Below are 13659 nucleotides of genomic sequence, written 5' to 3'. Positions count from 1 at the left end.
ATCAATTCCGAATACTACAATACAATAAACTAAATAATATAATTATAGATTTATTAAATTTCTTTTAAAAGACTTACACATAGTCATTATATTCTTAGCAAAACATTCTCGAGATGTTTTATGGCACTCTTTTGAATTGGATTGAAATATATATTAGTTGCATCAACTTTTTATATCAAAATTTAAATCATAATACATTTGTATTTAATAAAAATCCTTTTTGATGCAACTATTTATAATTGGAATTCACTTTACATTGTATGTGCTGTTGAATTTAAAATTATGATCTTAAATTACATACTCGAGTTTCATTTCTGGCATTGTTTGAATTTGATTGAATTCAATCAATTGGATATCAATTCCAAATACTACAATACAATAAACTGAATATTATAATTATAAATTTAATAAATCTCTTTTAAAAAGACTTACACATAGTCATTATATTTTTAACAAAACATTCTCGAGATGTTTTGTGGCTCTGTTTTGAATTTGATTGAAATATATATTAGTTGCATCAACTTTTTATATCAAAATTTAAATCATAATACATTTGTATTTAATAAAACTATTTTTGATGCAACTCTTAATAATTTGAATTCACTTTACACTCTATGTGCAGATGGTTTTAAAATTATGCTCTTAATTACATGCTCGAGTTTTATTTCTGGCATTGTTTTGAATTTGATTGAATTCAATCAATTGAACATCAATTCTGAATACTACAATACAATAAACTGAATATTATAATTATAAATTAAACTTAAACATAGCCAAATATGTGGCTTTTTAAGATGTTGAGAAAAGATGGTTTAACACCTAATAATTGGAACTCAACTTCAATATTATTAGGTGAATTAATAATTGGATTTCATCTTAGTAGGTATTCATTGCCTGTGTGTGTTCCTTTGTAAATAAATCAACAAAATTTATATTATTTCAATAATATCTATATCATGATATAGAATATTTTATAACATGAAACTTTTGAAACCATGATTTTCATTATTAAATTTTCTGTGTTTGTTCTGTGATTGTAATTGTAACTATAATAGGACTATTTTGAATTCCACAAAAATGAGTTCTCTAGTAAATTTTTATAAAGAAAGTAGTAGCTTTTCTAATTTAGTATTTGTCACAGAAGGTCAAACAAATAAACTCAAATCCCAAAAGAATTTGCTACTTTGTATGTTCGCGCGGATATTCGAGTAACGTTATAATACGCTTTTTGAATTATAATTAGTTCGGTGTTTTTTATTTAAATTTAAATGTATACGTCAGGTAGAAAAATAGTTTTATATATAAAGTTAAAGCAGTAAACTAAGTAATATTTTTTAATTTATGGTTACTTTTATTTATTTAATTATGCTAATCTATCCTTTCTACTCTTAAACACAAGCATTCATAAATATAATATATATGAGACTAAAATATTTGAATTATTAGAACAACATTTAATTATAACTAAATAAAATATAGTTCAAATTATGCACACAATCTTATATTTTACTGTATTGATTATATATATACACAAATTCCAAACATATCAAATTGCTTAAGATTTATTACCAACTAAATTTATATACAAAACAAATGCGCACACAATTTAAATTTGGATATGAGTTATATTTTTAATGAGGTCTTATTATATTATATTTAATTAGGATAAACATATGTTTAACAATAAAATATTTTATTGTTATGGATGCAAATAAAATTAGTAAGAGTCCACTATCGTGGTTTTGAATAAATACTATACTGTATTGTTTTTCAAAGAAAAATTACTTATTCAGTAGAGCAATTTATATCAATAACGGTTCGATGTTCTATATTTATTGGTGTATTGGATTTCAGTCATTTTGCAATTTTGGGCATTATAAATATTCAGTTTTACAAACGTATTTATTTGAATAATTTAAAGCACTACACATATTTTATTAATGACGTTACTGTCGACATTCTTTATGGAAATTTAGGTAAATAAAGACTTCGAAATTCCCAAAAAGTTTATTGTGATCATCTTACTAATTTATTTTTCGCATCAAGCCGATAATGAATATTTAATATATTAGCTATATATTATATTATTATAATATATAGCCGAATGGCGAATATTAATAATAAAATATTTTTTTTAGTTTTGTTTTGAATAATAATAATTGCTTTCATAGCTAAGATTCGTAATTTCATAAATTTCTTATTATTTTATGTACTATATTTTAATTTTTTTATTATTTAGATTAATTTTAAGTTTTTTCAACAATGCTTTTAAAGTTTTGAACAACGATTGTTTGTTATTATTGGACCTGATATATTTTTTGTTATTTAAAGTAAGATGTTACAATTTTTTTTTAGTTTTAAATAGAATTAATTGAATGTTCAAATGAGTTTAATGAATGAATTTAAATTATTAGTCATTTTGAATATAATCTTCTAATGCTTTTTTTAAGATTTTTGCTGGTCTTTGAATTTTGTCTTTAGCTCATTTTGGCAATATTTTGATTATTAAAAATAATTATTTGTTTTCTCTGCATTTATTTAAATAATGTAAAACGGTAATAATCAAATGAATTAATTGATTCAATAGTCACTCTTTTAGTATTTGTTTCAAAACTTTTGCTTTCACTTTATCACATAGATTTTGCCTTTGAATCATTTATGGCAATATTTTGATTATTAATGAAATTTTTTTTTTTATTTTGATTAAAAAATAATTTTTCTGTATTTATTAAAATAATGTTAGACTATAATATTCAAATAAATTGATAAATTTCAATGTCACTTTATAGCAAAGCTAGAAAATAATCTTTTAGTATGTTTTTTAATACTTCTGTTTCCACTTTATTACATAGATTTCGCCTTTGACTCATTGATAACAATGTTTTAATGATTAACATTTTGATCTTGATTAAAAAAAATATTTTTCTATATTTATTAAAATAATGTTAAAGTGTAATATTCAAATGAATTAACAAATTTCAGAGTCACCTTACAGCAAAGCTAGAAAATAATCTTTTAATATGTCTTTTAAAGCTTCTGCTTTCACTTTATAATGAATATTTAGTCTTTGGCTCATTTATGAATCTTTGACTCGGCAAGTACACGAACACTACCTATGTGAGAAGATATTTTGGGCGTTGCAACAAGAACAAATATTTTTCCTTGATCTTGAACATGCACTTCCTACTGTCGAAATTTCCTTGAAGGGATTGGTTCAGTCTTAAACGTAAATTCAGAGGAGTTTGAAGTAAAGATAAAACCAATAAAATAATAAGTGAAAACCTAAACTCTAAAATTGAGTGATTGTAATAAAAAAGCGTCAATTGACTGTAGTAAGAGCAGTGTATAAACTTTTATGAGGATTCTAGTTACACATACAAATAGTTTGGTACATACTTCATCATTTTAAACAAGAGGGTTTGAGACATAAACCAAACTAAATTTCTTTCAATATATACAAGTTTATATTATTATAAAAATAATTGGAAGACAGTTTTCTTATTATTACCATGATTACCATTGAAACTTCAGGGATACGTCGCTTTGGTCTATTATTGTTTTCTTTGTTACCGAAATTGTTTCATATTAGAAAAGCCCAGAAGACTATTAAAAAAATGTTAAATTTTGGTCAAATTCGTAGACGTTCATCATTGTCTGATTGTTTGCATCCCCAACGTGTGGGGATGATTAGAAATTTGGCAGTCAAAGGAGCTTGGAGTAGTGTATGTATGAATTTAATAAATAAATAATAAATCTAGTTTTTTTCCAAAAATTATTAATTAAGCATTTCTGAAAGAATGAATATGTGTACGTGGATGATATCATAGTAAATGAATGAATATTTGTACGTGTGATGGAAAGTAGTAAAATTTTGATGTCGAGATGTATGAATAAAATTTTGGAGGTCTTTATTTATACATCTTATTGGTTGTGTATTTTCATATTTATACCCCCATATATTTACTTAAAATATTAATTTAATCAGTAAATATTTCAAAACTTATGTTTGTAGAGTGTTTATGAAGTAACACTGATAATTACATTTCGAAGTGCCTACAAGATATTGTTTTATTTAATAAATTTGGTCTAAAAATGAAACATTCAATCATAAGTATTATAATAATCATATATTCCACATACAAATACTATTCAATGATAAGATTTGACTAAATATCGTTATTGGGGAGCCATACCCAACAAAATCATAACTCTAATTATACTATTATTGTTTATCATAGGTTATTAATATAATATTAATATTAATACCTTGATTTACGAAATACTTGTAACAAATTGGTCAAAAAGCTTTTCAATTCATGTGGTATAGAATATAGTAAAGGGTTGTAATTTTTACTAAAGAACATTGATTGAATCAATTTTTATGTTGACCTTCTGCAACTATTCTATTCTTGTTGAACATTTAATCATTTATTGAATTAATATTTATTTTGATCTTCTATAACTAATTTTCTGGTTACTTACATGCTTTTCCACTTTAGATAAAATATGTCATATTCCAACACTATCTTTAATATTACATAATTTGAGTCTCTATCTTGTTTTTCATTGTCTGAATACAAAACTTTTAATAATATCACATATATATAAAATAATTATTAAAAGCACGTTTTGGTGTTGTAGTTACTATAAAGTTTTTGTATTTTTCTTACACAGATCTGTGGATCATAATTCTTTGAATATATAGAATAAATAATTTTACTCAACCCATGATGAATCACATGAAAAAAGTGACTCATGGAACATGTATGGTTAAATTATTTTGTACATGGACGCAGAAATAATAAATTGTTATCTTATCACAATGGCATGAGATACAAAAATGCAGAAATGATAATACTACTGTGTCAATTTGAAATATATACCAATTTTATTAGGTTTGATCAGATTCAAAATGTGTTTTTGAGGAAAAATTCTTTGAGTTTATAAATATCTTTCGGTTTAATAGTGTGTTTTGTGTATCTGAAGTAAGTAATAACATTGAATGCTATTTTTAGTTTATCAGAAATTAAATAAAAATGTAGTTATATCGTACAAGATGTTAGTGTTGTAGGTAGCATTATTATTTGTAAAGAGCGCTGATGGTTCGTGGAAATTTCATGTACTTGTAAATTGAATAGATAATATATATTTATTTTACATAACACATAAATTTGGAAAACATGTCAATGTCAACATTTTAAATATAGAGCGAGATGTCTAGCTTTTTTACAATTTACTTTTGCCATTCAAAAATGAAAGTCTTCTTTTACAAAGGGGTGTGTTAAAAAAGTGTGTTCATGAAAAATATGTTTATACTTATTCCTAGAGTCCAAAACAAGATTTTATTTCCCATTTACTAGTTTTGAATTAGGTCATGGAACTTGTTAAAATGAAATATATATTATAAGCTTCAGATAAGAAAATAAGGGGCAGTTTTTGAATTCATAGGGGTGATTTGAGTTCGATGCCCCCGACATGTGCTGACTACTAGGGTGAATTCTTTTTCTGTTCAGTTAAAAGTCACATATGGATGTATTTTTGTATTTCTTGATATCCTTGCAATATAATACTTTGGCAAAAATTAAATGGTAAATCTATAAATGGCTAATATAATCTGAAGGGCGAATAAAAATGTACTGATAGATAAAAAAATGTATGAATATATTACAGATCATCTATTTTGCGTTTTAAATGCACTTATTAATGTAAATACTTTTTGTTAAACATTGTTAGGACTTTTTTAAAAAAATTGTGTTTCTTAACATTACGGCTATTTATGTCTTTTCTATAAAATTACTTTGAAATAGAACAAGTCAGATCATCAGGATTTTATGTAAATGTAATTAAGAAGGCATAAGATTTGTTCTAGTCGAATTTGAATAACAATTATAATATTTCTGCATATACTCGAATTTGAATTTAATAATATATTTACTAATACTTAATAATATATATAAAATATATTTGATTTTTTGGAAGTAATGTTTACTGCATTTTGGTTTTGAGCTGATGCTGTCTTTTTGGTGGCTCTTGACATTGGGTTCTTTTTTGGCTATTCCAAATTGATCCAATTAATGTACTAATGGAATCTATATGTTTTACACAAATAATTGAGGAACCATTAAAATTATTCTCGTCACATTTGAGTAACAATTACAATATTCTTACTTATGTTTGAATTTTTTGCAAACGTCTGTTTTATTAAGTTCAAAAATCCAGCTTTCTTGTAATCTACCCGAACAAATATAATTTTTTTTAAATAGAAATTGTTAAAAAATATAATATAATTGATGTAGTTAGCATAAATAGTCATAAGTTTTATTATTAATAACTAGATGACCCGACAGACGTTGTCCTGTACTTATGTTTACAATTCAAAAGTTCCAATTTTTGTAATAACCTATACTGATATTTACCAATTAGTTAAAATTATTATGTTTTTTTATACTACAATCTATAGTATAGACTCTATACCGAAATGTATATACATACATCCATATGGATTTTAAATGTACAGCTGCTTTTAATAAAATGACGAGTATTTGCTTTTTTGAAAAACATTATAAAACTTTATTTTCTTATAATTAGTTCTTTTATTGATATCCTGCGTTATTTTGAAAAAAAAAAATGAAATTATACCACTGAGAGGGATGTCATCCCCCCGGGGAAATGGCAAAGGAGTCTAAATTATTTTCACTTTTGAACTTGAGAGTAAGATGAACCTAATTTCAAAAATTCATACAAATTGGAGCATAGTAAAAAAATTCCGACCCAAAACGCTCCATTGACTTGAGTAAATATTCCGTATCCGATGGCAAAAATATGAAAATAATAAATATTAAAATATGAAATAATATTGTATGTGAAAAAGAAAAGGGATGTTTTTAGGGGTTTTCCGGCAATTGGATCCTTGGACTTCAATGAACATTTTTAAAAAATAAATGGCCAAATCGGTTCAGGTGTTGTTGAGTTATGCGCTTACTAACACATTTTACGATTCATTTTTATATATGATATAATAATTATTAATAATATTATTATACATTATTAATAATATATATGAAAGGGATCGTTCAAGTATTACGTAAGCAGATTTATTACAATTATTTACCCCCCCCCCCTCCCTTTTGTCAGCAAAAGTAAGCAAATTTCTTACCGAAAATAAGCAAAATAAGCAAATTAGTAACCCCCCCGTCCCCCTATAGTGCTTACGTAATACTTGAACGGCCCCAAAGATTGTGTTTTAATTTACTAGCAACCAGTCAATATTTGAGAAGAAATAAGATTTATTCTTACAGTCTTTGGGTATCAATTACTATAGTATCCCATACACTTAAGGTAACAAATATCTTTTTTATGATCCATCAATCTAGATTCCTTTATGTTTACACAAATTATTCTATTACCCAAGTCGCATATTCCTTTAACACTGTATTTTAATTTATTATCACCGAATCCATTATTATTCTAAAACAGCTGCTTTATTCATGATCTACCCTTATTTTATTTCAGGCCGAAGCCAGGCTAGCGGCACGGAGGCAGGCGCGAGTCGAAGCAAGGGAGATCCGAATGAGGGAGTTGGAAAGGGCCCAAAGGGACCAAGATGAAACTGCTGATCGAGCCTATGATATGCAGTCAGCTAGCGGTAATAATTGATTGATTTTATTTTATAAAAGGATTGTTGAGATGAATAACATCAAAATGAACTAAGTTATTTTATTCTGCATCTTTCGTCCGAACAACGTTTTTTGGTATCTTTTACCATGTAGCTTGTAATATATAGTCTCCATAAGTCTTCCCAACTTATACCATGTATATGTTGTATTGGCTCCACAAGACTCGTCAATATAATACATATAGAGATGGGCTTATCATATCCGAAGCTGGATCGGTTAGGATTTGACTCCGCTTCGGAGAGGAGTTATATCCACTTAACAACTCCACAACTCCGACAACTTTGAAACATAATACTTGACACTAATGTGTATATATATATATATATATATATATATATATATATATATATATATATATATATATTAGAGATGGGCTTATCATATCCGAAGCCGGATCGGTTAGGATTTGACTCCGCTTCTGAGAGGAGTTATATCCACTTAACAACTCCACAACTCCGACAACTTTGAAACGTAATACTTGGCACAAATGTGTTCTCTAGTGTGTCGTTAACATATCTAAGGATTTATTAAGACTTTGGAAATAGTTTACAAATAGTTCAAACATTTTTGTTCATTTTATTTTAATAATTACTATTTTATGCATTTCAATATGCATACAAATCTCAAATTTACAAAAAACTTGAGTATCAAATTCAATTTTGTAATTATTTTTGAAGAGAAAATATAGAATTCTTTGAATATGTTCATTTTTATATGAAAATAATGCAGTGAACCTTATATATGAAATAAGAACAAATCTGTGTGTATAATATTTTTCACAAAATAATATCTCACATTCTTTTATTATTTCCTTTTCGAGAATTAATTATACATCATGTAGTTTAATTACCATACTATTACTTTCACACAATTATAAAATAATAATTGTGTAAAAGTTATAATATAATACTAAATAATTTTTAGCTTGTTGTATACCATTGAAAGAGCTCATTTACGGACAAACATTATCGTATACAGAATATAGAATACAAAATAGCATTATTTTGAGACATTATATACCTGGAAAGTCCTAAAACTGGCTGTTAGACGAGAAAAAGACCACTTTTTTCGACCCAAATCTTTGTATTAGTGAAAAATCTCAAGCAAATATCTGCCCATGTTAACAGATTTAGTACTAATTTAGGGAAGTCGGATGTGATAAATCCTGCGAGACAACTCCACTCGGATTCACTCCGAGGGAGGAGTTGTATCGGAGTGAGTTACCCATCTCTAATATGAATACAATCTTCTCCCTTTCCCACATGTTGTTGACCACAACTACAACATAATACAATAATTGAGTTAAAAGCAATAAGAAATACGATGGATATGTTGTATTAGACCAGTCATTATAGTAAGTTTACCTTGTAAGTCTGTAAATACTTGTATATTGACACTTAAAAGTTGTCTCTAAACCTACATATGTTGCGTAAACCCTACCATATGTAAGTTTTAAGACAACTTTTAGGTGTCAATATACATGTATTGACAGACTTACAGCTGGGTGTTTCGAATTCCGAGGTTCTTACCTAATTCAAATTTAAATGACTGGGACTATATTGACTTGTCATCTTTCAAGATTTATCAATGTAATATATATATATATATATATATATATATATATATATTATATTACAGGGCCGGTCCTGCCTTGCATGCAATGCATGCAAAAAATGCGGGCGCAAGCCTTTAGGGGGCGCCAAAACGAGTTTCGGAAATTAAATTTATAATATAATATTTATATTTTTTTATATAAAATCTAGAATTATTTATTTAAAATCTAGAATACTTAATAAATTATAATAAATAATTTAACTTAACTAAGGATACGGAGACACAAAAAGCATATTTATTTTGCAATGTGATATCAGTAAAAACAATTAACCGATAAATAATTCTGCAAATTAGTAAATAACAGCTCTGTTTCGCAATTTTTTCTTTGTTTGAAGTTACCGTAAAATCGAAAAAGAAATTATCTAGTTTTCAATCCCATAAGCGCAAACCTGCGAAAGATTAAATTAATTGTTGGGCATTATTGACGAAAAATTGCGAGCTGATGTAGTTGAATCGAAACTTGCAAAAAAATATAAACAAATTATAAAAAATGGGGAGTCAGTGCTTAGAAAATGACTTATTTATTCCGAGAAATTGAATTGTAATTTTGCTTTTGTTGCAAATGTTTCGCATCTGTTGAACTTTGAATGTTGAAGACATGCGTGGAACCAATATGAAAAAATAGAAGCAAAATTACTTTGGAACAAAAATCTTAAGGCTTGTTTTATACCTAGTGGTGTCCATACTCTAAATTTAATAATTATTAACTATACAGAAATAATACATATCAAATATAATAAGTTTTTTTTTTCAATATTGTTCAAGAAATGTGTAATTTCTTTGCATTTTTTCTGATTTTTGAACAATGCTTCTAAAATACGTTAAATATTCAACTTTAAAACAACAAGCTGATACTCTGAATATGGCTCTTACGATATCGATAAGAAGAAGTTTACGAAGCAATTTTGGATATTGTAAATGATGAAAAATTAAATTAAATTAAGATTTAAAAAATCCAACATGAAATACGAGTGTTATGTTTGAAAATTAAATGCTAGTTTTTTTAAATATTAATATTGCACATATGTTAAAAATAATTGAAAATTTCAAAATACTTGATTATAATCAACCCCGAATCGCCTCGATTTTCTAAATAAATTTAAAATCAATATATTTTATACGTTTTTAGATTATATCTAATTTTTTGTGCACTAAATCCAAAATAAATTAAAATTTATTTATTTATTTCACTTAATATTCTTGTTAAATTAATTAGTTATAGAAATTAAGAAATGCATTTCAGAAATAGTATTTATTATTTTGATGTCAAGATCTTTATATTTAAATATATATCTTTAATATTAAAATAATAAATAATATTTCTGAAATGCATTTCTTAAATTCTATAACTTTAATCTAACAAAAATTAATTCTTTGGTATGGTAGTCGAACTTACATCCTTAACCAATTTACTAAATATTGAATATTACTAAAATGTGATATTATGACAGGGATTGTTTTATTTATTGATATCGATAATAATAAATAAATTTAAAATCATATATTTTATACTTTTCTAGATTATATCTAATTTTTTGTGTACTTAATCCAGAATAATTAAAATAAATTTTTAAAAAATATGTAAAATTTATATAATTTTAATGATAAACTGTTAAAACGGTGAAAATTAATAATAGGGGGGGGGCGCTATAAAAAAGTTGCATGCGGGCGCTAAGGACCCAGGACCGGCCCTGTATATAATATATATATATATATATATATATAATTCATTATAAACTCCTTCTACATTCAGGATTACCTTAATCAAATACAACTGATTTAAGAACTATTCTTCAATAAACAGTCTTTCAACTCCAATCTTATAATCTTTTGCTTGCACTTACTAACAACCAAACTACAATTATCTCTACCAGTAATATTATATAATATATATTTAATTGTTCTGTTCTGTTATCAAAACAATGTATTATTAGCCGTTAACTTTAAAATACTTTTCTTAACTTTAATTCAATATACTTTTAATTAACATTTCATTAAAGCTTTCATCAATTTTTGCTTCAAGATTTATCACTATTATTTATATTATTGAGAGTTATAATTTGATATAGCAATGTTTAGTCAACGTTTAGTGTAATTTTTAAATACATTTTCATTAATAATGATTGGAAAATCTCAAAATATTTTGTTTAAACTGGGCGGCTTGTTATCTTGTACAGCAGTTTCAGTCCTGTGGAAAAAACTCTCATAGCGAGCTATTTAATAGTAAATAGTCTAATCAAATTATTCTACTATTCTTGGAGTCTGAGAAGATTTTTTGTGGCTTTTGGGATGTTTCTCCAATTAGAAAATCTCGTTATTTTTGTAAACTTGTTGGTTCTTCTCAGATCAGTTAATAATATCAATTTTTTACTCAAGTATTTAAATTTTGTTATAACTTTAACTATTCGTATAACATTTGCTTTATTTTATAAAATGTATATATTTGTAGTATTATTAGAATTGACGATTATGTGTCTTCTTCTCCCTAGATCCTATTTTACGAAGCACTAGATCAATAAACTCTTCGATTAATAAATCACATGGTAACTCATTATCATCAAGAAGGAGTTCAGAAGATAGCTTAGAAGATGGTCAAAGGTAAAATGAAGATTTGCCAAGGAATTGAATTCATGTAATATAATTATTGATTATTTTTATTATAGAGATGCTTGGCAAGAATTGCGAAGTGTTGAAGATAGATTTCGAAAAGCAATGATTGCCAATGCACAGCTTGATAATGATAAAGCTGCAGCAAGTTATCAATTGCAACTTCATAAGGATAGGCTTGAAGACTTGGAGGAAGCCCATTCACAACTACAGGTATTCAATTATACACTATTTATACTTTACTATAATGAAAATTAGTATTAATCTTTTCTTCTTTTAGCGTGAGCACAAAGAAAAATGTCGAGAATGCGAACAATTGCGAAGATCTGTAACACAGCTAAAGGAAGAGCTTTCCTTGACCAGAGGCCAGTTGGAAGAACGTGATGAACTTATAGCAGAGCAAGGGTTGGTCATTGTGGGTGGTGAATGTGATGATGAAAACAAGGAAATCACCAAAAGAACTTTAGTCACCAAAGAAGGGCCGCACTGCTGGCTGGAGCTGGCGAAGGATCTCTTGGTAAATATACCTATTTTATAAATTCTTGCATTGATGATCGAAGTTTTGCTTAATGATCGTAAATTTCACCTCAAGACTTCCGATTACGGAATTTTGCTGAAGAAAGAAGAGCATGCACAAGAAAATCCAAAACCTGCAACAAGAACTGCATAATGCTAGATCTTCCGGAAAACGCGGTATTTCCAATGGACCGTTGGGCGAATTTGATGATATTGAAAGTGTTCAAAGTAAGCATCCCTTCACTTTTAGATTTGTTTTGATTTTTTATATCCGTGACTGGTATTTCTTTAATATTGTTTCCAGGAGAAGCAAATAAACAATTGTCTGAGATGAGATTCAAGCTGCAAAAATCGGAACAGGAGACTAGTTCTTTACAAGCTGTTGTTGCTAGATTAGAATCTCAGGTTGTTAGATATAAAAGTGCTGCGGAGGCATCTGAAAAATCAGAAGAAGCACTTAAAACGGATCGAAGGAAACTACAAAGAGAGGTAAAATTAGATAGTATATTTAAAATTTATATAAAATTATTTAAATCAGTTAATTTAAACTGGTGATCGTAAAAAAATATAAATCACTTTATTATATTAATGAATTTTGATATTCTTAGCATCGTGAAGCACAAGCAAGAGTTGAAGAACTTGAAACGGCAAATAATCACTTAATAAAAAGACTAGATAAGTTAAAAAATGCAAAGAGTGCTCTATTGAAAGACCTCTGATTATATGTGCTGTGTAAAGCAAGATTTATAACAAATATTACGGACTTCAATGTATTATGTAAAAGAGTATATATTATTGTATTAAGAGGATTAACTCATGTATTTATGAACAAGTCAGATTTGGTGATGTGTATATATAATAATTTTATTGATTTTTGCGCTTTGTTACATGATACAACTTGTAAAATGTTTGTAAGTGCATGTTTCAAAGAACATGTAGTAATTTCTATAAATTTGATGATACTAACCTTTAATATCGCTGATCAAATAATTTTTATATGGTTAAGTGTTATTGATAGCCATTCATGTGAGTTACTTACTCTGACATTTTAGTATTAAGTTTTTTTATATTTTAAATTGTAAATCTCTGGAATATGGATTTACAGACTATTAAAAATAACTAACAAATATAATTTAAATAATATAAAAACATAAATGAAACATCCTTTTTTATTTAGCACATATAAATATATTTAATTTAATCATGTCCATTATGTAAGTGCAAATCTTGCGAAGTGCTGGAATAT

The 13659-nt window shown here is 26.6% G+C and overlaps 1 pseudogene; it reads left to right on the top strand.

The window, feature by feature from the left end:
• The first annotated feature begins 7492 nt into the window (after positions 1 to 7492).
• Positions 7493 to 13242, top strand: LOC113390892 (annotated as a pseudogene).
• The last annotated feature ends 417 nt before the right edge of the window (positions 13243 to 13659 follow it).

The sequence above is a fragment of the Ctenocephalides felis genome, unplaced genomic scaffold (assembly GCF_003426905.1).
Source record: "Ctenocephalides felis isolate EL2017-DRISC unplaced genomic scaffold, ASM342690v1 CF-g0.4_SCAFFOLD_03689, whole genome shotgun sequence".
NCBI classification, from domain to species: Eukaryota; Metazoa; Arthropoda; class Insecta; order Siphonaptera; family Pulicidae; genus Ctenocephalides; species Ctenocephalides felis.
This window is presented reverse-complemented; position numbering and strand designations above follow the sequence as displayed.